This window comes from Helianthus annuus, chromosome 1 (assembly GCF_002127325.2).
Source record: "Helianthus annuus cultivar XRQ/B chromosome 1, HanXRQr2.0-SUNRISE, whole genome shotgun sequence".
Lineage (NCBI taxonomy): Eukaryota > Viridiplantae > Streptophyta > Magnoliopsida > Asterales > Asteraceae > Helianthus > Helianthus annuus.
The window spans coordinates 31,406,786-31,429,681 of record NC_035433.2 but is presented as its reverse complement, the minus strand read 5'-3'; the positions used below and the strand labels follow the sequence as shown (position 1 = coordinate 31,429,681).

General features: G+C 38.1%; 1 long non-coding RNA gene across 6 annotated transcripts; it reads right to left on the bottom strand.

The window, feature by feature from the left end:
- Positions 1-748: 748 nt before the first annotated feature.
- On the bottom strand, positions 749-4,830 carry LOC110944562. 6 transcript variants are annotated; one of them, XR_004893368.1, is made up of 6 exons: positions 4,667-4,830; positions 4,277-4,576; positions 4,108-4,193; positions 3,435-3,579; positions 1,719-1,821; positions 749-939 (listed from the first exon to the last, which is right to left on the bottom strand). It is a non-coding gene; the product is annotated as an uncharacterized LOC110944562 (long non-coding RNA). The 6 variants fall into 6 exon arrangements; XR_002594984.2 differs by having other exon boundaries at positions 1,719-1,801; positions 4,667-4,829; XR_004893367.1 differs by lacking the exons at positions 749-939; positions 1,719-1,821 and adding an exon at positions 3,093-3,196 and having other exon boundaries at positions 4,277-4,344; positions 4,417-4,576; positions 4,667-4,826.
- Positions 4,831-22,896: the final 18,066 nt, after the last annotated feature.

Below are 22,896 nucleotides of genomic sequence, written 5' to 3'. Positions count from 1 at the left end.
CATACAGAAAAGATTCAATACCAAATAAAAAAATCTTTATATTTCACATAAAAATGCAAAAGACACTTAATTAAATTAACTTATATATTTCCAACGCACTGTTGAGTCAAGTATTTGGTCAACATTGTGTTTCTCTTTCGAGTTGGCAGACACCCACTTGGCTAATTAAGATCCTTCACTAATTCCCTGTCAAGAGTTCAACCAATATCACCCCAAAACAATACACATTTCCACGCATTGTCACCCTAATTGTGTAAGCATAATGATTAGGATTTGAACCATTAAATAAAACACAAAGCAAATTAACCAATTGAAAAATCGGGGTGCTAAATGGTTCATGTTCGCAGATTAACGGGTTCGAACCAAAATAAAAAGTGAAATAAACCAAATAAAAATAAAGATTAAAAAAGACCTTTCTACAAGAAGCATATACTTCATGGACCAGTTGACCTCATACCATCTTACCATGTCTGTAAGATGATCATAAGAGTACAAGAAGATAGAAAGTGTCACCAACGCTGGTTTGTCCACATTGAAGTTCAAACTCTTTTTGTTGGGCCTTTAAAGTCACACTTTTAGTGAAGTTTGTAAATTGTCCATTAACTACAATGTGTAGGAACCTTGTAGTGAAAATTAAAATTAATAAAAATCATATTATTTATTTTGGGACATCCCGAGAGAGAGAGAAATAAATCCATTCATATTGTAACCAACTGGACATGTGTTTTGGTGTGACATACAAACCAAGTGAAACTGACCATTGAATGATATCAAAATAAATGCATAATGATTAAAAATTTCCAATATGATATGGCAAATTCTCAAGACTGTAACAAAATATATTCAATGAGGCATTACATTGAAATCGACTATTTCTTTTCATATCTTGATCATCTCTTCGTTCGGATTCTTAGCTTTCATAACACTGTCTTGAAATTCCTGTAAGCCAAAAGCCAAAACAAACATGCTTAACTACAATCAAATCTTGACTTCAAAGTCATGTTTATATCCACCACTTGAAGGTATTGAGGGGCTGCCAATGTGGTTTACAACATAAAGAACCTCTTTTGTCTTAAATATTAGTGTTAATTGCCATTTTAGTTTTTGTGGTTTGGGCCATTTTGCTAGTTTAGTCCAAAGGTTTCATTTTTAACATTTGGATAAAAAAGGTTTCATCGTTGCCATTTTGGTCCAACTGACTTAACTCCATCCATATCTGTTAAAGCTGCCAAGGGCATTTTTGTCAGATATGGATGGAGTTAAGTCAGTTTGACCAAAATGAAATGACAAAAATGCCCTTGGCAGCTTTAACAGATATGGATGGAGTTAAGTCAGTTGGACCAAAATGGCAACGATTAAACCTTTTTGGATCCAGATGTTAAAAATGAAACCTTTGGACTAAACTGGCAAAATGACCCAAACCACAGGGACTAAAATGGCAATTTACTATAAATATTATTAAAAATACCAAAAAAGGGAGAATCTGATATCCATATCATCAATTCCTTTAATAAGATAACAATGGAAAAAAAAGCAATTTATAATATTCTCATAAACATGAATGCTTTTAGCCCATATCTAGAAGCCCTGTATCCGTATGTCATTCAATTCTTCACAGTATTCTTAAATTATTAATCACCAATTAATAGTGATGATCATGATATATGCACACCATGCATCAAGAACTAAATTCGGAACATACTAATATCTTTAGTTACCTTCTTTGATCGTGATCCATTCGATTGGTTGATCATAGTCATGTGTTCACTTCTATTTCAATCGCTGATTCACATTATGTCACCTGCTGGAAACATCACCAACCTAGATTCATGTTTTCAACTACTTAAATGTAAATATTAAATTTTCATACACTACTTTTAGACCATCTGGCCAGAATTGATCCGTTCGGCTGGCTCAGTTATTTCAATAAATCAATTTAAGAGGTTGTAACTATTCAAATATGTTTCAGGTCACTCCTGACCTGTTCAACTAATTTGACCTGTTCCAATTTTACTCGTTTGACCCATTAGATTTAGAATATAACCATGTACGTAACTCTTTGCAGCCTCTCTACTTTGACCTCATGTTATATTTGTACCTATGTTGTCAAAGACGCAAGGCGCAGGCGAGGCGCATCGGCCTCGCCCGGAGCCTAGGCGCAAGGCGCAAAAAAAGCGTGGGCTTTTTTAAGAAAAGCGCACATAGAGAAAAAAAATGTAAAAAATATGTTATGCTTTGAAAATAAATAAGATTCCACATAAAATTAAAAAAAAAACTATTATATATGCCATTTAAGATCATATATAATAGTTTTTGCACGCACTCGGTTTCATTTTTTTCAGTTTTCCTGCTTATCCACTGCGCCTCAGCACCGTTTTTGCGCCTAGGCGCGCGCCTTTTTGCGCCTCAGCAACGTTTTTTTTCAAAAAAACCCATTTTTGCGCCTAGGCTACCACCAGGCGCTATAGGTGCGCCTCGCTGCGCCCGGGCGCCTAGGCGCACGCTTTTTGCGCCTTTGACAACATAGATTTGTACAGCAGCGGCAAGACCCCCAATCGCATCATTACTTAGGTTCTTTGTTCCTTCTGCATCTGCTAAACCATGATTAATTTCATGATGTCTCGTTAAAGCTCATTCCAAGCACCAAAATCAATAACCATAACTAACTCCTTTATTAATTTTTTTTACAAAGATGGAGGATAAGTGTTTTATGGATCAACCCAATGTGACCCAGCCCATTTCAACAAGTATTTAGAAATGACCAAAATAAACCCTTTACCCAACACCCCAATCCACCAATCTCAAACTTCTATTTAAGAAAATTTGAATCATAACATGTTTAATGCAATAATACTAATAAGTTCCTATAACCTAACCTGAGAGCAGCAGAACCGAACTAAGCAGCCAATCCAATACCGAATTCACCAATAAATTCGCCTCAAACTTATTCAGATCCGCCAAAGCAGACATATCCTATGTTGTCAAAGACGCAAGGCGCAGGCGAGGCGCATCGGCCTCGCCCTGAGCCTAGGCGCAAGGCGCAAAAAAAGCGTGGGCTTTTTTAAGAAAAGCGCACATAAGAAAAGCGTGGACATATCACAACCAAATGTGATCACAGCAGCTGCCAACGCAGTCAAAACCTTCAAATATACTCTATCGGTTCTTCCGGGATGGCTTTGTCCACAAAATAAATTATCTACAACAAGACGATATTAATATATAAGTTTTAACCTATAAATTGTCTATTCGCTAACTTTTTTAGAGAATCTGATCGCCACACTTAACATCGGACCACCTGCTACTTTATAACTTTTATAACTTCAGAATATCTAGAATATCTGAGTGACTAAATCTCATTTTTATTTCAGTCAAAGGCGTGACCGAATCAATTAGAAAATACAACTCTATCAAGTCACAAATAGCTAATCACTTACCTAAATTCACCAAATGCTGGCAGCCTCTCTAGTATCTGCGTCATTGAAGCCGAGAAAGCCCAATACCACAGTCATCTGAACCCAATGTCGGTCCTTACCAGGTTTTGAATGCTATGAACGATCTTGAAGGTGGAGCTTTTCACTTCTGCAGATTTCAGTGATTCATGTCACTAAACTGGAACTCATACCAACCAAAAAGCATAACACCAATCAACTTTCCAAATTCAAGCAACAGGTCCACATCAATTTACATGATAATTAAGGCATAATTCAGCTAAATTTCTAGAAACCCAATTTTAAATAAATCAACTTACAAAAATAAAAATAAAATAAAAACCCAAAAACAAAATTCAACAACTGTAACAAACAAAAACCCCAATTTCCCAAGTTACAAAAAATAAAAAATAATAGTAAAGTGAAGAAGATTAACCTTATGAAAAATTAGGTTAAGAGCATGATGACCCGCGAGTTGTTTAACTCGATTGATAGCAACTTGAGAAGAATTATCAAGATTATCAATCACCACCGTCTTGTAACCGCTTAACAGCAGTTGCAAGACGGTGTGACTGCCAATATAACCGGCACCACTGGTGACCAAAATGCAATGCAATGCGGTGGCGCCATTGTAATAATCAACAAATGGGTATACCATATAAAAATGGGTTGAAATTACCAAATAGTATATGTATGGTGAATCAGATAAGGAACTTTGTCATCACAAAGCTTGTTTCCATACATGAAATAAAGCCAAATGCAAGCCTAAAAATTAAAAAAAAAAAAAAAAAACTTAAGAAACCAACAAAAAGTCAGACTACAAACGAAATTGAAGACGAAATACATACCTTCTCTAATAACAAAATTGATGCTTAATTTTATGACTAAATTTTCACAAACTTAACTTGGATTGCACCTGAAGAAAATAAAAAAACAAATAAACAATTAGAGCAAGAGACGGATTAGAAGAACACAAACGGTTTGATACATTGGAAAAAATCAAATCTTCAAGAATAAAATGCGCCGCTGCCACTGTTGTTAGGGTTCACAGCGAAACCCTAATCGCGCCGCTGGAGTGCCTCTTGCCGTTGTTGTCTTCAGCCTCAGGAATCGCCCGAGTCGTCGTCCGATGATCCAAAAGAAATGGTCTGCAAAGAAGAGAGAAGCGGATGAACATATGAAATCATATGAAATTCAAGTAAAATTCTCTACAAATTGTGGATTAGAAAAAAACATACCACGATCCATATGAAATCAATATATGAAATCGGCCAGCTTGAAATCTTCAAAGTCATAAGCGACAGAGATTTAGGGTTTGAGATTGTAATAGATTGGATGTAACAAATAATCAGTTGCTGGAATGGAGATGGAGGCTCTCTAGGGTTTTGGAAAAGAGAAAACAAAGTCGGGTCATAATAATAGGAAACGGATCCCGCTGTAGCCCATATACCAAAATCTCTGACCCGAAGTTTTCCGCCAAAAAGCAAAATTCAGAGCCCTCATAGCTTGACACATCAGCAAAATTTAACACATTTATTATATATAATAGATATATATCCTACTAATATGACAAATTTAATATAAAATGTTGTACGAATTTATTGAAATCTCTTGGACCAAGCAAATCCGTCCCAACTACACGGTCGTTTTCTCTGAAACGCCGTACAAATCCCCGTTTCATCCCGAAACAAATATATTCACCAAAACCGTTTCATCCCCGAAACATATATTTTTACCAAAACCGTTTCATCCCCGAAACATATATTTTCACAAATCCATATATTTTCAACGAACATATATAATTTATATAAAAAAGGTATGTTTTATTCCAAAAACATTATTAAACCCTTTTTGGCGTGTTCTTCCCCCAAAACATATACAAAACAGTAAAAAGAGGGGGTTTACTGACACTCACCTTTGGGTGCGTATTTTTAAATAGCGCAATCCCACAGATTGATTTCTACACGTCCTATTATAGTAGGAACGATTTATAAATCAATATATCACAAAATCCTAAGTTTCTCTGTTTATTAAAATTTTCACATAACTTTGAGATTTTCTCGAAAAGTTATAGTTTTTGATTATGTTGGCACGTTAACATATATATGAGTCCACATATATATATATATATATATATATATATATATATATATATATATATATATATATATATATATATATATATATATATAGGGGATGGATCATGAGAAAACTAGTTTAAATGAGAAAACCAAAAAACTAACTAATAAAACCTAAAAAAAAACCAAATTTTTTTTTTTTACAATTTTTTAAAGAAAAATCGCTACTTTTTATGTATGGAAAAAAATTTTCAAAAAAAAAAAAAAAAAAAAAATTTGTTGTCCTGCACATGTGCACTAATACGGAAAGCCTAAACCACTTAACCCCCCCCCCCAAAACCTAAACCCCCCACCCCCACCCCCCAAAAACCTAAATTCACCCTCCCACCAAAAGCCTAACCCCCCACCCCCCAAAAACCTAAACCCCCCACCCCCATCCCCCAAAAACCTAAAACTAAACCCTAAACATAAACCTGAAAAAAAACCTAAACCCCCCACCCACCCCCCCCCCCCCCCCCCCCCCCGCAAAAAAAAAAAAAAAAAACTAAACCCCCTCTCCCCCCACACCCAAAAACCTAATCCTAATCCTAAACCTCCAAAAAAACTAACCCTAAAAGCTAAACTAGACTCAAAAAGCTAATTTTAAGCATGTAATGCAATTGTAGTACATGTTATATTGCACATGTGCACTACTATAATAATAGTGTTAAAAACAAGACGACACCATAAATCTTTTTTTATGTCATAAAAAATATGCTCGAATATACTTGAATGAAAGATAAGAAAATTTGTGATCTTATGGTGCCATTTTTGTTTTAAAATGATAACGTATGGAGAAATGGGAAATGTTTGAAAAATTATATATTTTTTTTTTCCAATTTTACCCCTCCTTCATTAAAAGTCCCCCCTCCTTCACTAACGCTGTGTTCCAGAGATGTACTTAACAGGGGGAGGGGAGGGGAGGGGAGGGAAAATGGTGTTCCAGAGATCCACTTAACAGGGGGAGGGGAGGGAAAATGGGGTTTTTTTTGCCTGAAAATAGTCTTTCCAATTTGGAAAGACATGGAGGGGAGGGGAGGGGAGGGGAGAGAAGGGGAGGGATTTTTAACTCGGGAACACACCGTAAAAGTCTCCCTCCCCCTCCTTTTTAGTGGATTTTAGTTAGTTTTCTAGTTTTCTCATTTATATCTAGTTTTCTCATGATCCTCTCCCTATATATATATATATATATATATATAAGATATTGCGACTTGAACGATTTTATTGATGACCGTGATCATGTAAATCCGTTAACACACCCGTTTATACGTAATATATCTACGATTTGCGCGTCGTAATATATATATACATAAACGTAAACAATTTAACACGCGAAATCTAGTTAGCTTATTTATTTTGTCATTTTTAAGGCATGCATACATAAAATAACTCATATGCATCAATTTTCATGCTCGATAATAAGTTACACATTTAACGCGATTTTACCGATTCTACCGCATAAACGCACAAGTGTACATGCATAGTCTAAATTTCCCACTATCATGTTAACACTTAAGATATTATCACATTCACATGTTTAAATCACATAACACATTTTAACACATAAGGTTCACCCAAAATAATCCATACTAGTGTTCATTGAAAAACGCGTATTTTAGTGATTTAGTAACGTTTTCGGGCGTCGGAAGTCACGTATGACTAACCAAACACCAAGTAAACTTAAAATACTTATTTTTAAACTAAAAATATTAGTTTACTTACTGATCTAAATCAGTTTCATAGAAATCGTTCGAAAAGCTGATTTTTGACCGTTTTACCGCATAGTCTTGCGTTAAACGTTACTATAATCATCCCATCTCGGAATGACTTGATATTTTAACACAATATATGTTACTTACTGATTAAAATAGTGTTTATAATCAGATTAGTGCAATTTTTGTGTAAGTCACATAAATCATGCGATTTCACGTATTTTACAACTCCTAATGCACCAAGTACAACATGCAAGACTAGTAAACTTTATGACAAAGTTTTATATCATTTAACACTTCAAAATAATCATATTTTAGTGTTTATGATCTGATAAAAAATTTTTTTATCAAATCATGCTCAAATCATCATTTCATGCTTTCATATCATCATGCATGTTCATGTATGTGCATCTAATGCACTCATACAACATCATCATCATTACTTATGATTTAATCATACCCAAGAACACATTAATTCCATGTTCTCACAAAACACAACATATATCATCATGATCATCCAATCATTCATAAATAAATGCAAGTATTCTTCACATTTATGAATATGTGACAAGCATTTACATGCATGCATACATATATACATACATATACACGACATACATATATACATATGAACTTCCAAAAGTTCACTTTTTCATCAAGTCCCTTTCAAATCTTGAAACACTTTTAGAACATTCCTTTATGACACTTTTGATTCTTGCATGCAATCTATCATTCAAGTATCATATTATTTCAAGAATCTTTCAATCAAAAATCAAAACACAATCACCTACACACACACACATATTCACAGCCATACATACATACATACATACATACATACATGCATACATACATACATACATACATACATACATACATACATACATACATACATACATACATACATACATACATACATACATACATACATACATACATACATACATACATACATACATACATACATACATACATACATACATACATACATACATACATACATACATACATACATACATACATACATACATACATACATACATATACACACCCATTTTCATTTTGATTGAAATCTCATCCTTTATCATTTTCAAGTGCATGTTAAATTCCAAGTTCAAGAGAAACTTTACATCATCTTTATCATCCCTAAAAATCAAGAATGTAATTTCAAAAATAAATTTATACCTTTCAAGTTTTTAGTGGGGTTTGACTAGATTTTGATGTTTTAAAGCTTGTTTCACCAAGAAACCTCCTTTGGATCCTTAAACCACCTTGAAACCTTCTTGGATTTAACTTTAATCTTCAAGAACAAGTTGAAAACTTTAAAATGGATGAGTTAGAGGGGGTGTTCGGCAGTGAGTGTGTTCAAGAGAGAGAGAGAGAGAGAGAGAGAGAGAGAGTGATTTTGATTTGATTCTTGGAATATGGTGAGGTTATGGAAGCTTTGTAAAGATTAATCATCATATGGGATTTCCAATGCCTACACATGGAAGAGAGAGGAGAGAGAGAAGCACCTCCTAGCTGCCACCTTGCACCATCATGTCCACCTTTCACACATTTGATATATACATACATATATGTATGTAAATTAGAGGTAAAACTGGTATTTTACTGGATACCGGGTATTTTATCTAGCATTTTAATCCCGTTTTAGTGCATTTTAAATTATTTTTTATCATTCTATAAATATAATCACACTAAACTATAACTGAAATAATTATCAATTGCCTTGACTGGCTGCGTTGACAGTATTTTGTCAAATACGCGCAGTATCGCGCGGTACGCGCTCAAACTCGAAAAATAGAGTTTCTTAGCGTTTTAATTTATTTTTCCTCATGAACATGATTAAAATTACCATTCTAATCATAACAGACTATTTTTAGGATTTTAACACTGATCGGGTGGTCACCGACGTTCGTTTCGCATTTTATTCGTTACGCGATAAGCGTTTATTTTATCGTTGCCAACATAATTTTTACCAATGTTTGGATTTACCAACACATTAAATATCACATATAATTATCAAAATCAGTCAAATACAGCTTTTTTGTTTATTCATAACACGTGTTACATCTGTACGGTACTGCCTGAAAAGTCGGGTGTCACATTCCGACCGCCAAGACCCTTTCCCAAAAGAAAAAGAAATGAAAATTCTACTCAGTTTTGTGAGTTCCATGAAGAAAAGGGCCATCACACCAATGGTTGATTGTAACTCAAAAAGAGAATTGAGGAAGCCGTCAAATCTGGAGAACTTGCCCACCTTGTTAAGGGGGTGAAAGATAAAATGGGTGATGGAAAAAACAAATAAGTAAACATGGTAAATGTTGTTGAAGAAACCCCCGCCAAGCGACAACACTTAGAAGTTTGGGTGCTTCAGTTCTTGTGCTTCCCACCACCACAAAAGGGACTTCACTCGAACCCTTTGGTAGTCGAAGCCATGGTGGGAACATTGAAAACAAGCAAAGCATACATTGACATGGGTGCAGCAACAAAGATAATGTTTGAAAAATATTTCAACCAACTCAGTGACCATGAGCGTTCAAGGCTTCAGCCAGCTGAGTCATCCATCAAAGGCATTGTTGACATCCCCATCAAGCCTTTAGGCCAGTTGACACTTGACGTTTGCTTCAAGGAGGGTGAAATGGAAAGAACCAAGCCACTCACCTTCATTATAATCGACATGCCTTCTACCTACGATGTTATCATAGGGAGGCCAGGCCAAAGTGAGTTTAGTATGGCTGTCCCTGTTGGCAAGGCATTGTTAAGTTCCCCACCAAGAGAAGAATTGCAACCCTTCAACCTGCCCAAGAAGCCTTCCTGGTTTAAGGGGAAAGCTCAGGAAAGAATGAAAATGAAGAACAAGGTTAGGCCATTAACCCTAAGTATCCCGAACAAAGGATAAGGGTAAACACCAACCTCACTCAAGAAACTATCTCGTACCTCAAGAAGTTGCTGACCCATAACATGGACATCTTTGCATGGTGTCCTGATGACATGACCGATATCCCTCAGGATATTGCCGAACACGAGCTCAAGATCCCACCAAACGTGAAACCCATTGTTCAACAGAAAAGAAGCCTCGCCCCTGATCGAAGTTTAGCAACATGCAAAGAGGTTGAAGGGTTGGTGCAAGCTGGCATACTCTGAGAGGTTAAGTACCACTCTTGGATAGCCAACCCTGTGATGGTCAAGAAACCCAATGGATCATGGAGAATGTGCATCGATTTCAAAGACTTGAACAAAGCCTGTCCAAATGATTGCTATCCTTTGCCCGAAATTGATCTAAAAGTAGACTCGCTCACAGGCTTCCAATTCAAGTGCTTCCTTGATGCTTATAAAGGCTACCACCAAATTCAAATGAAAAAGGAAGATGAAGAAAAGACGGTCTTCCATACCAACAAAGGTATTTTTTGCTATCAAAAGATGCCTTTTGGCCTAAAAAATGCAGGGGCAACCTATCAACGATTGGTGGACAAAGCGTTTGTTGAACAAATCAGTAAAAACATGGAAGCCTATGTGGATGACTTGGTAATCAAAAGCAAGACTGAGGGCCAAATGCTTGACGATATTCAAGAAACATTCTGAAACCTCAGAAAGATAAACATAAAGCTAAATCCGGTGAAGTGTTCGTTCGGTTTCGAAGAGGGCAAGTTCTTGGGGCACATTGTAGGCAAGCAAAGCATAAAAGCCAACCCAACAAGGTTAAAGCTGTGACAACCCTTGCAATTACAGGTACTGTACAAATTAATGAATTTTGATTATGTGCTTAATGACTGTGCGTGACTACAACTGACACCTTAAACTGCTTACTGATTTATGTAACATACATACATGTGCATCACTTTACATACAGTCGCCCCATTTATTTCATACAGACTCTTAGTGACAAACCTGATGCACAAAGCACAACTAGCACAGTGAGCGGATAACTCAGACACATGCTGACAATGCCAGCACATAGACAAACACTATATTGAGGCCAGTATGAGCCAGGGACAGAGTACTACACCAGTATGGAGTGTAGGGAAGTAAGGACCATAAGACTGTGTCACTAGGTGATAGTTTGAGTGCCGGAAAGTGCCTAAAACTCATTTCAAGTACAGAATTCTGCATTTTCAGAAACAATTCAGCCCTTAACACACTCGTGTTATACAGAGAATTGACTAAATGGTCCTGAACGCTTTCCTAAGTGTTGGAATTAAAATTCGTTACAAAAAGATGCATAAAAGACACTGTGCGGTACAATTAAACGCTTTAACGGAACGATACGTAACCGAACAAGCAGACATTACCCGGGACACCAAAATATTGTCAGAAATATTATTTTATCATTCTTAATTATTTACGGTCACAAAAATCCCCACACACTATAGAAACATGTCATACACCCACTATTCTAGAAAATACCCGTAACCTCCTAATTATTTACCTACTAACTATCAAATTTTACACTTAACCCCGCCCCTCACAAATTTTCGGCCCACATATGGGACCCACCCCATCATTACAAGATCCTACCAAATATTCCATCTATTTTGTGATTGGACCACCTTATTTGCTACACTTACCAAGATATTATAATTATTACAAATAGGTTGGGCTAGATGCTTAATCTCATCATTTCACCTTCACCAACAAGACACTCCACCATTTTCCTTCACTCTCTCTCTCCCTCTTGGCTGATTATATCCGCCACCACCACCATCACTTCAACCTCCACTCCTTTGATCCATTTTTAAGTCTAAAACAAGTGTTAGAAAGAAGTCTTGTGGAGTTTGGAGCATTAGAGCCTTGAAGAAGCATCACCACTTGCATTCTCACACCTCTTTCACCATCATTTCTCATTCACAAGTTCCTCCCTATCCCTTGTGCTAGTAGTAAGTCTTCGATCTAGCTCATGAATCATTTCTACGTTGATTGTTCGAAACATTGTTGTTTGAAGCTTAAAATAAGAACACAAAGAGAAAGTGAACAAGGAACCTAAACACAAACTTATGTAATGATAAAATCTGGTTGTATTATGTTGGTATAAGTATGCATGTTGTTTGATCATTGATTTCTCGATAAACCCGTTGTTAGAACAATCGTTGACGCGTTTTTAGTAACTTTTACATTGTAAACAGCAAGCTGATTGGTATTTCCAGCCAACTTCAACAGGCTGTAACTGGACCGTTTTAAATCAAAAAACTGATTTTCTGAAGCCTAAAATATGCATTTTGGAATAACCGAGCAAATGGCACTGGAATCGTAATTTTTCGAGGTCGTTTACTATTTTTAAAGGACTGTTTTTGGACAGCAGCTTAAGCTGTGTTTTTACTACAGGAAAAGTGTGTTGTATTCGGAGTCATAACTTGAAACCTGAGTAGAATCAACTCATGGAATTTTTACAGTAGATGGTCACCGTTGTCAAGATGATCCTCCAACTGGAATTTCGTCAATCGGACTTACGGTTAATTTTTAGTGAATTATTCCGTAAACTGCAATCAGAAAGTAACAAATCTGATTGCAGTCGGGTAAATAAATTTCTATAAAATATTGGTAACAAACTGGACCCTGATATTCTCACACAATAAAATTTGGATCGTATGAGTCATTCTGTAAAAATTTGGGAATTTTTGGAAAAGGTTAACTATTTTATAAAAATCCTCGAAAACAGTCCAGTTTTGGGTGATGAAGCTGAAATAAAGTAAGTAATGCTTTGTATGTCTATATGTCGGTTTGATTATTGAAAATGAACTACGGGATATACGTAAAAGAAAATGATATGCTATGAAGCATGGACACCCCTATTTACAAAGGAGACTAAGATGAAATTTTCCGAAAATCCTAACACTTAATAAATATTTTTGAGACGGGTGTTTACTAGTATACTTTAGATTTTGTTTTCAAAGATAAAACTCGTCATAATATTTATCACAAAATACAAAGTATCGGAGGTTGGTTTCATACATGAATATGGTTAAATATATATTCTCTAAAAGGGACTTAAAAATATATTTCCGGCATCCCATCCTTGGGAAGGAAACGCGTATATAAGATACTTTAGAAGTATTGATACTAGAATATAGAATGAACAAATATTCCAACACGACATATGATTAAGTTGAAGTATTAATTATTTTGACAAATAATTATCACTCGAAATAATATAAGAAACGTAACTCAAAAACATAAATACTGAGACAAGGCACGACCCGTTCGTCTAATAGACGTTAGACCATTGTAGGTAGTCGTGTTTGCTGAGGAGATTTGGGTTACAAGTACCGAAGACGCAATACAGTGAGTTCATGTCCCCCTTTTCTCTTTAACTGTTTTCAGTTTTACACCTCGGGGGTGAAATACATGTTACAGACATTTACAGACATTTATAGACATTTACAGACATTACCGACATTTATTTACATGGTATGGTTAGCTTAAGGAGGGTTTTTATTACGCGAACATGTGAGTGGTGGGCATGACACTTAAGGCCATTAATCATCGTTGTAGGACCGAGGGACATTAGTGATAGATCTATTTGGGTGTAGCGAGCCCCACTCCTGAGTCCGCTGAGTGGACCATGAGATGACTAAGTGCCCGACGCACAAATCCGCTAGGTTTGAGTCTTCCTGCATCACTTCAAACTTATCATTGGCTTTGCAACCCAATGGTGGTCTCTTTTTCCTTAATTGCTACATACCAGGGATTTTCATACACACAGACATTTTTACAAAGGTTTATACATACTCACTTACACATGAACTCGCTCAACTTTTGTTGATTTTTTTCAAACTACATGTATTTCTGGGAATTAGTAAATGGATCTGGCAGGCGTTGGAGTTTTTAAGCTGCGTTGTGAATAAAGGTGTCATCCAAGTCATTAGGGCTTAGGAGGCGTATCTTAATCCTGGACGAGATACGTGGTCCTAAACTCGGGGTTGTTTTAAAATCTTTTGTTGAGTCTTTTTGAACTCCTTAAAACATGTTACGGCTTGTAAGTTGAATTTGGTCTCGTCATTTCAGACAATTGTTTTGTACTACTTTTAAACTTAAATTAATGGATGTACACCTACTGGTTTTATCATATAGTGTTGTTATGATCATATGCAATGGTATTAAGAAGTCACACCAATAATCACGCTTCCGCAAAGTCAGGGTGTGACAGCTTGGTATCAGAGCTTCGATCGTAGCGAACTAGGATTCACTCTCGAGTCTAGACTACGATCAATAGGGCTCTCACGAAAACGCTTTTACAAACATGTTTTCATTGCATACACAAAACGCCCAAATCCAGGGAACAAACATTTTTACAAACAAAAGGCACAAATACACATTCCAAAATATATGTTTATAATTCAGCCTTAGAGGCTGGGGAGGTTCAGTCTTAGAGACTGAGGGATTCAATCTTAGAGATTGAGGGAGGTTCAACCTTAGAGGCTGGGGAGGTTCAGTCTTAGAGAATGAGGGGTTCAATCTTAGAGATTGAGGGAGGTTCAGCCTTAGAGGCTGGGGAGGTTCAGTCTTAGAGACTGAGGGGTTCAATCTTAGAGATTGAGGGAGGTTCAGCCTTAGAGGCTGGGGAGGTTCAGTCTTAGAGACTGAGGGGTTTAATCTTAGAGATTGGGGAGGTTCAGTCTTAGAGGCTGGGGAAAAATTTAGTCTTAGAGACTGGGAGGTTTGGTCTTAGAGACCAGGGATTTAGTCTTAGAGACTGGGAGGTTTGGTCTTAGAGACCAGGGATTTAGTCTTAGAGACTGGGAGGTTGGTCTTAGAGACCAGGGATTTAGTCTTAGAGACTGGGAGGTTTGGTCTTAGAGACCAGGGATTTAGCCCTAGAGACTGGGGAAGTTGGTCTTAGAGACCAGGGAGTTGGTCTTAGAGACCAGGGAGTTGGTCTTAGAGACCAGGGAGTTGGTCTTAGAGACCAGGGAGTTAGTCTGAGAGACTAGGGAGTTCAGTCTAAGAGACTGGGTGGGATAGTCTAGGGAAGACTAAGATGATTACTTGCTTACATTGTTATCACATACATGCTTAATTGCTGATTATTGATAAACGTGCATATGTGGAAACTGTTTGCATACGCTAACTGATAGTAATTACTATGGAAATACATACTATGACTACCATGTACCGATACACATGTCGCCTTGATCAAAAAGCGGGTTGTCAAGCATTGATGACCCTCTGGCCACCACCACAAATGATGAGACTGCACTTGCGCCGGAGATATTTACGTCAGACACTGAGAGTGATCCTGATATGCTGACCAAGGGCAAGGACGACTTACAACAGTCTGCGCTACCAGATTTTGGGATGATTTATCCTTGCTGAAGGCTTCTCTGATAAGAATCTTCCTATTACTCTTGTTTCAGTCCATGACCACTCCATCACTGGTCACCCCGATGGTGAACGCACCATGGCTCCGATCCTCGACAATACGCCTCATGTGGACCTTTCCTTCCAAAGGGTGGCTACTCGACGAATAGTCGATGACGTTGACATGACTATTGATGGTCCTCTTGACGACATCCATGGTGATGGAAAGTTAGACGAGAACGTTATTATGAATTTCACATCTGAGACCCCTGTTATCAGGCTATCCTCTGCGCCTAGAATACGCTCGATTTCAGACTCCTTTGAGTCTGTGACATTTACAGCCTTATAGATGGCCGGATTACAACCTTCTACTACTTACACAGACGACGACGCCATTATGACTGCTGCACTATCACTTGCTCGAGGCACCACACCGTTACACGACCCAGGGACTGCCCCTGAGCTAGTCTCTGCACCTTTGTGGGACAGCTTGATGTTGCACCTGCTGGTCCTGCACCCTTGATTGATCATGACCCTGTTTCCTTTTGGTTTACCAGACATTGCACCCCTTATATCTGACCAAGTACCTGCACCTGATGATCCCCTTATTGGTTGAGATGTTTGTTTTTGCACTCGCAACCGATGATGATTGCTCCTTCTCTCCTATGGAGACCGACGTCCATTGCATCAGCATGCCTATCGCTTCCTCTTAGGACTTACCCACACCACAGAAAGGTACTCCAGGACGGCACCCGCATAATGATCCTTATTGCTGCTGCAACATTTTCGATGACCTCACAGGCCGCACCATTGCTACTGTCAACCCTACAGCGCTGGACGAGCCATTTCGATGGTCCCTATAATACACTATGCTAATTTTAGACCCTTACCATCCCTCACACTATGGAGACTACACAGCTACAGTTTGAGGATATGAGTCGCAGAACGTTGGAGCTTGAGCTGACACCACGTCCTCCACCCTGTCTATGCCAGTATACTTTGATCCTCCACATTCATCACTGTCTCCTTTGGCACGCTCTCCTGCTGCTATTACACCTTCTTGATTATTAAGGCTCGTTTCTCTACTGTCGAGCGGCAGATCAATTAATTACTTCGATGTATATACAAGCTTAAGGAGGAATTCACGCATGTCAATAGTTTACTTTTCTTTCCCCCTCCACCTCAGTCACAAATATAATTGATTTCTGGATTTTGCGGATTGCATTACATTTGGGTAAAGACACTAACGATAAGCCGGGGTTGTGGAGACTTTTAAAGACCACTTCAGACTACGTGATTTTGATACACTTATTGGGCAAGGGTAGGGTGACCCTGTTTCCCCTTGATGTGATACATTTTGAAAGACGATACAATTGTGGTTGGAGAATAATGAGAGCCCAACCATCATGAAACATGCGACAATACTTTGTGGCCAATGACCAGCGAAAGCTCAGACGCTATGTGTTCGTTAAGCACGTCATTGATCTATATGTGTGTGCTATAATTTTAACGCTACGTGCTTACTTGCTATGCTCTCATTAAACAAAATTACCAAATTACTTGGTTATGCTATGATTATGCTATTACTTGGTTGGTCGGTATAATGACCTGTTATGTGTATGTACGTATGACCACTAAACAACTAAATGCACTTCCTGAACAATATGACCTGAGCTAACTTCTTCTTAGAAGATGTCGATACAAGGGAACATCACTACCAACAATCCTCCGCCAACAACAGCATCAGAACTACAAGAGCACATCTCACAGGCTATTGCACAGCTCGAGGCCCTTCGCTCCGAATGCGACGAAGGCTGCACCTACAAGCAGTTCTTGGACCACAAACCTCGAGAATTCGACGGCACCGGGGGTGCCTTAACTTTTGTGCGTTGGGTTGAGAAGACGGATTATGTTTTGCGACTAAGTAAATGCGCCCCAGAACATCAGGTTACGTACATAGCAGGGTTGTTTGTAGATGGGGCTCTGTCATGGTGGAACCTTCAGGTTCAAATAATGGGCGAGACTGCTGCAAATGCTTTGACGTGGGACGAACTGAAAGAACTAATGCGAAAAAGATATTGCTCGAGGGCAGAAGTCCAGAAGTTGGAGACGGAATTGTGGAGCTTGAAAATGGAAGGTCCAAAGATAGCCGAATATGTGCAGAGATTTGGCGAATTATCACAAGTTGCTTCGCGTTTGGTGGAACCGGAACCTAGGAAGATTGAACGTTTCATAGGGGGATTGGCACCTCAGATTCTAAGCCTAGTAACAACATCTAAACCTTCAACGATCACCGAGGCTATCAACACAAGCATGGCGCTCACTGAAGAAGCGATTAGACTCGGAAAATTTTCCACTACGGACGAGAAAAAGGAGACTCCTATAGAGTTATCTGGGGATAATAAGAGAAAGATCGCAAATTTCAAGAAGATTACTCAGGAAAGTAACAAGAAAAAGGCCAAAATGGGAAAGGACTACATGGGTATTCTCCCTAAGTGCGACAATTGTCTACGCTATCATGTCGGGCGATGTAAATATGGGAAATGTGATAACTGTGGCAAGAGAGGGCATCCTAAGGAAACTTGTAGGCAAGTTACTGAAAGTAGGAATGTAAGCCAAGATGGAAGCAAGAATCACGGAGGGAACAACGACAGTGACGATTATCCAGGCAGGACAAGTGACAGACAGAAACGTGCTCAAGGTTGTCTTAACTGTGGGAGCAAGAAGCATTTCAGAAAATACTGCCCAAAGAAGAATCAGACACGAGGATAAAAGCTCAGTAGCAGAGCTAGGGGAGCACACCAGGAATCCAAGCATGGATACCGGTACGTCCAATATCACTCAACGTTATGCATCTGTGTTGCCAAATACTGTTGCAAATTTTCGGTTTCCCATCTCTAGAGTTCGAGAGTGTACTTGATATGGTAGCACGTAAGTTAGATAACTTGCACTCAACGGAACTAGCTAGGTGAAGCTAGTGGAAGCCAACGCAGTGACTAGAAACGGCAAGATAGAACCCGGAGAGCGTGAATTTACGCTTGATCTACTGCCAGATGAGTTGGAAAGCTTCGACAAGGTAATTGGGATGGATCAACTGTCGAGTGTTCGAGCGGAGATTGATAACCGGATCACAATGGCAAACGAAGAAACGACTATGGCTCATGACGCAGGATACGCCCTACAAATTACTAATTGCGGGGAGGCACAAAAGTTGTTGCGTAAAGGATGTGTTGTTTTCTTGGCTCGTGACGGGGACAAGGGAGCCGAAGAACCAAAACTCAAAAATATTCCTGTGATAAGGAAATATCCTGAAGTCTTCCCTGAAGACTTGCCAGAATTATCCCCTCAACGACAAGACGAATCTTCGCATCGATTTGATTCCAGGCTTCGCGCCTGTAGCCGATGCACTTTAGCGACTTACACCTTCGGAGATGCAAGAATTGGCAGCGCAACCTCAGAAGTTGATAGAGAAGGAAGATAACAGACCAAAAATTCCGTGTTGGGTAACCCAAATTCTGCTCGCCAAGAAGGAGGACGTAATTTTCAAATAGGCATCAACTATCAAGAGCCGAACGAGCTAACCCACAAGAGTCAGTAACTCTTGCTGAGAATTAACGAATTTCTTACTTAACTAGCTGTGAGGATCCAACTACTATTACACGACTGATTGATGATCGAGTGTCGTTAGCGATGAATTCAGGAAGAAAGTATACCTGGGAAATCGTGGGACGATAACTTGTTTTTAGACGCACACAATATGGTGTTTCCTACTCAATGCACAAAACCGAGTTACACAGAATACGAAACCTTGAGGATCTAGAGAACATATGCTTAGGACCCTTGGGAACCTAGGTCCAAACTTGTAAAGGTTGTTACTTAGACACCATATCTGTTAACTCAATCGAACACTATTAACCTGACATATATGCCATTTCAGTTAACAGAACAGAAAGTACTTGAAATTCTTTCGTTAAAATCTTCACTTTTGCTTCTAGCCGAGTAGATGTTTGCATCTCTACTCCTCTTAAAGTAGTTGCATTGCTTTGATTTTCTTCGCTAAGAGCGAACACACGTTTGCTTCGATACATGGTTATTACCTCATACTCATTGTTTCATCACCTGGAAACTCACATGTTACGCGTGCACCATCTGCTACGCATACGGTCTCATTTCGAACGCTTCATTGAAACTCGAATATTATGTTGCTAAATCTAACTACTGGTTTGTGATTCGAATGGCCTACATTATTGTAACGGTTGACTCTTTGCTATCAGGTCAATACACCTTCTCGAAAACTTCTTTTGTTTCAAGATACATTCATGGTTTATTTTTGTAACCATGCTGGGATTTCCCTTGTTGATACATACGTTTATTGGTGAGTTACACTGAAACTAAGTTCAATTGTTTGAACTTATCCATTTCACACGTTTGATTTGAGACGCAATATGATGTATTGGGAGCATCATATTCAAATATTCTTGCAAAAGTTCTTTCATTACGAGTCGTAGTAGATTAGGTTGGTCTACGACTCCATTAAATCGTTTGATTAGTTTCAATACCCTGCGGTGATATCTTCACAAAATTGAGCTTGCGCTAAGTTGGTTACTCACTTCATACACGGATTTAAATTATTTATTTGCTCTAAATCCGTCTCGTTTATCACAATTAAAGCAGTCTCAACACGATTGTGTGTTAAGGCAATGGTACATAGATTCATTTCATACCACGATGTACCTCCTAACGATACTTTCATTGTCAATTGAATACCTTGCGGTACTTAATACTTTTCACCGTCGATCAAAAACAGTGGCTCTTTGATATTTCATATTCAACTGGAAACTTTACGACATTGTGTAAATCAAATCTTCAGATTGTCTCAGTACACTTTCATTTGATTTCAGGCATGGTAAAATTGTTCAGTCACCATTATTATTGAACCTCGTCATTCGACACCTTGTGGTGTCATTAGCTTGTGCTAATCATGGTCAACTGTTTTACACAAGACTACATATACTTTTGTCAACTTGTCATATCAACATTTCTGATGCAACTACGAATTAAAACAATGACACACCAGATTTGCTTTTACCTCACTTGGTGTATTTTTCGCAATTCAAGAATGTCAGCACACAAATTCTTATCATTTACTCATTCGAAAGTTGACAGGTCATTTTCATCTCCAAGTTGTTGATTTTGAGTTCATGTAGCGGATGCTACGGTTTGTGAAAATTTGCATACTGTGATCAATCGCTTGAAAATCCTGTTGGACAAAACTCCTCTTTTGTGGAACCCCTGTAACTGGATTACACTAGACTACACGTCAATACGACTTATGCCTTTGACATAAATGCTAAAAGCACATACCTTTTAACCATTGGATTCGTGTTGTTATATATTCTTGGACTCACTTGAGGTGAATAAGGTTTGATTCGGGTTGGTGATTATTTACCTCGGTACTATTCATATACATACATGCATAACGAAACCCTAAGGAGTTAAGATAGTACAAATTTCGAGAACGAAATTTTCTTAACGGGGGGAGAATGTGACAACCCTCGCAATTACAGGTACTGTACAAATTAATTAATTTTGATTATGTGCTTAATGACTGTGCGTGACTACAACTGACATCCTAAACTGCTTACTGATTTATGTAACATACATACATGTGCATCACTTTACATACAGTCGCCCCATTTATTTCATACAGACTCTTAGTGACAAACCTGATGCACAAAGCACAGCTAGCACAGTGAGCGGATAACTCACACACATGCTGACAATGCCAGAACATAGACAAACACTATATTGAGGCCAGTATGAGCCAGAGATAGAGTACTACACCAGTATGGAGTGTAGGGAAGTGAGGACCATAAGACTGTGTCACTAGGTGATAGTTTGAGTGCCGGAAAGTGCCTAAAACTCATTTTAAGTACAGAATTCTGCATTTTCAGAAACAATTCAGCCCTTAACACACTCGTGCTATACAGAGAATTGACTAAATGGTCCTGAACGCTTTCCTAAGTGTTGGAATTAAAATTCGTTACAAAAAGATGCATAAAAGACACTGTGCGGTACAATTAAACGCTTTAACGGAACGATACGTAACCGAACAAGCAGACATTACCCGGGACACCAAAATATTGTCAGAAATATTATTTTATCATTCTTAATTATTTACGGTCAAAAAAATCCCCGCACACTATAGAAACATGTCATACACCCACTATTCTAGAAAATACCCGTAACCTCCTAATTATTTACCTACTAACTATCAAATTTTACACTTAACCCCCCCCCCCTCACAAATTTTCGGCACACATATGGGACCCACCCCATCATTACAAGATCCTACCAAATATTCCATCTATTTTGTGATTGGACCACCTTATTTGCTACACTTACCAAGATATTACAATTATTACAAATAGGTTGGGCTAGATGCCTAATCTCATCATTTCACCTTCATCAACAAGACACTCCACCATTTTCCTTCACTCTCTCTCTCCCTCTTGGCTGATTATATCCGCCACCACCACCATCACTTCAACCTCCACTCCTTTGATCCTTTATAAGTCTAAAACAAGTGTTAGAAAGAAGTCCTGTGGAGTTTGGAGCATCAGAGTCTTGAAGAAGCATCACCACTTGCATTCTCACACCTCTTTCACCATCATTTCTCGTTCACAAGTTCATACCTAGCCCTTGTGCTAGTAGTAAGTCTTTGATCTAGCTCATGAATCATTTCTACGTTGATTGTTCGAAACATTGTTGTTTGAAGCTTAAAATAAGAACACAAAGAGAAAGTGAACAAGGAACCTAAACACAAACTTATGTAGTGATAAAATCTGGTTTTATTATGTTGGTCTAAGTATGCATGTTGTTTGATCATTGATTTCTCGATAAACCCATTGTTAGAACAATCGTTGACGCGTTTTTAGTAACTTTTACATTGTAAACAGCAAGCTGATTGGTATTTCCAGCCAACTTCAACAGGCTGTAACTGGACCGTTTTAAATCGAAAAACTGATTTTCTGAAGCCTAAAATATGCATTTTGGAATATCCGAACAAATGGCACTAGAATCGTAATTTTTCGAGGTCGTTTACTATTTTTAAAGGACTGTTTTTGGACAGCAGCTTAAGCTGTGTTTTTACTGCAGGAAAAGTGTGTTGTATTCGGAGTCATAACTTGAAACCTGAGTAGAATCAACTCATGGAATTTTTACAGTAGATGGTCACCATTGTCACGATGATCCTCCAACTGGAATTTCGTCAATCAGACTTACGGTTAATTCTTAGTGAATTATTCCGTAAACTACAATCAGAAAGTAACAAATCTGATTGCA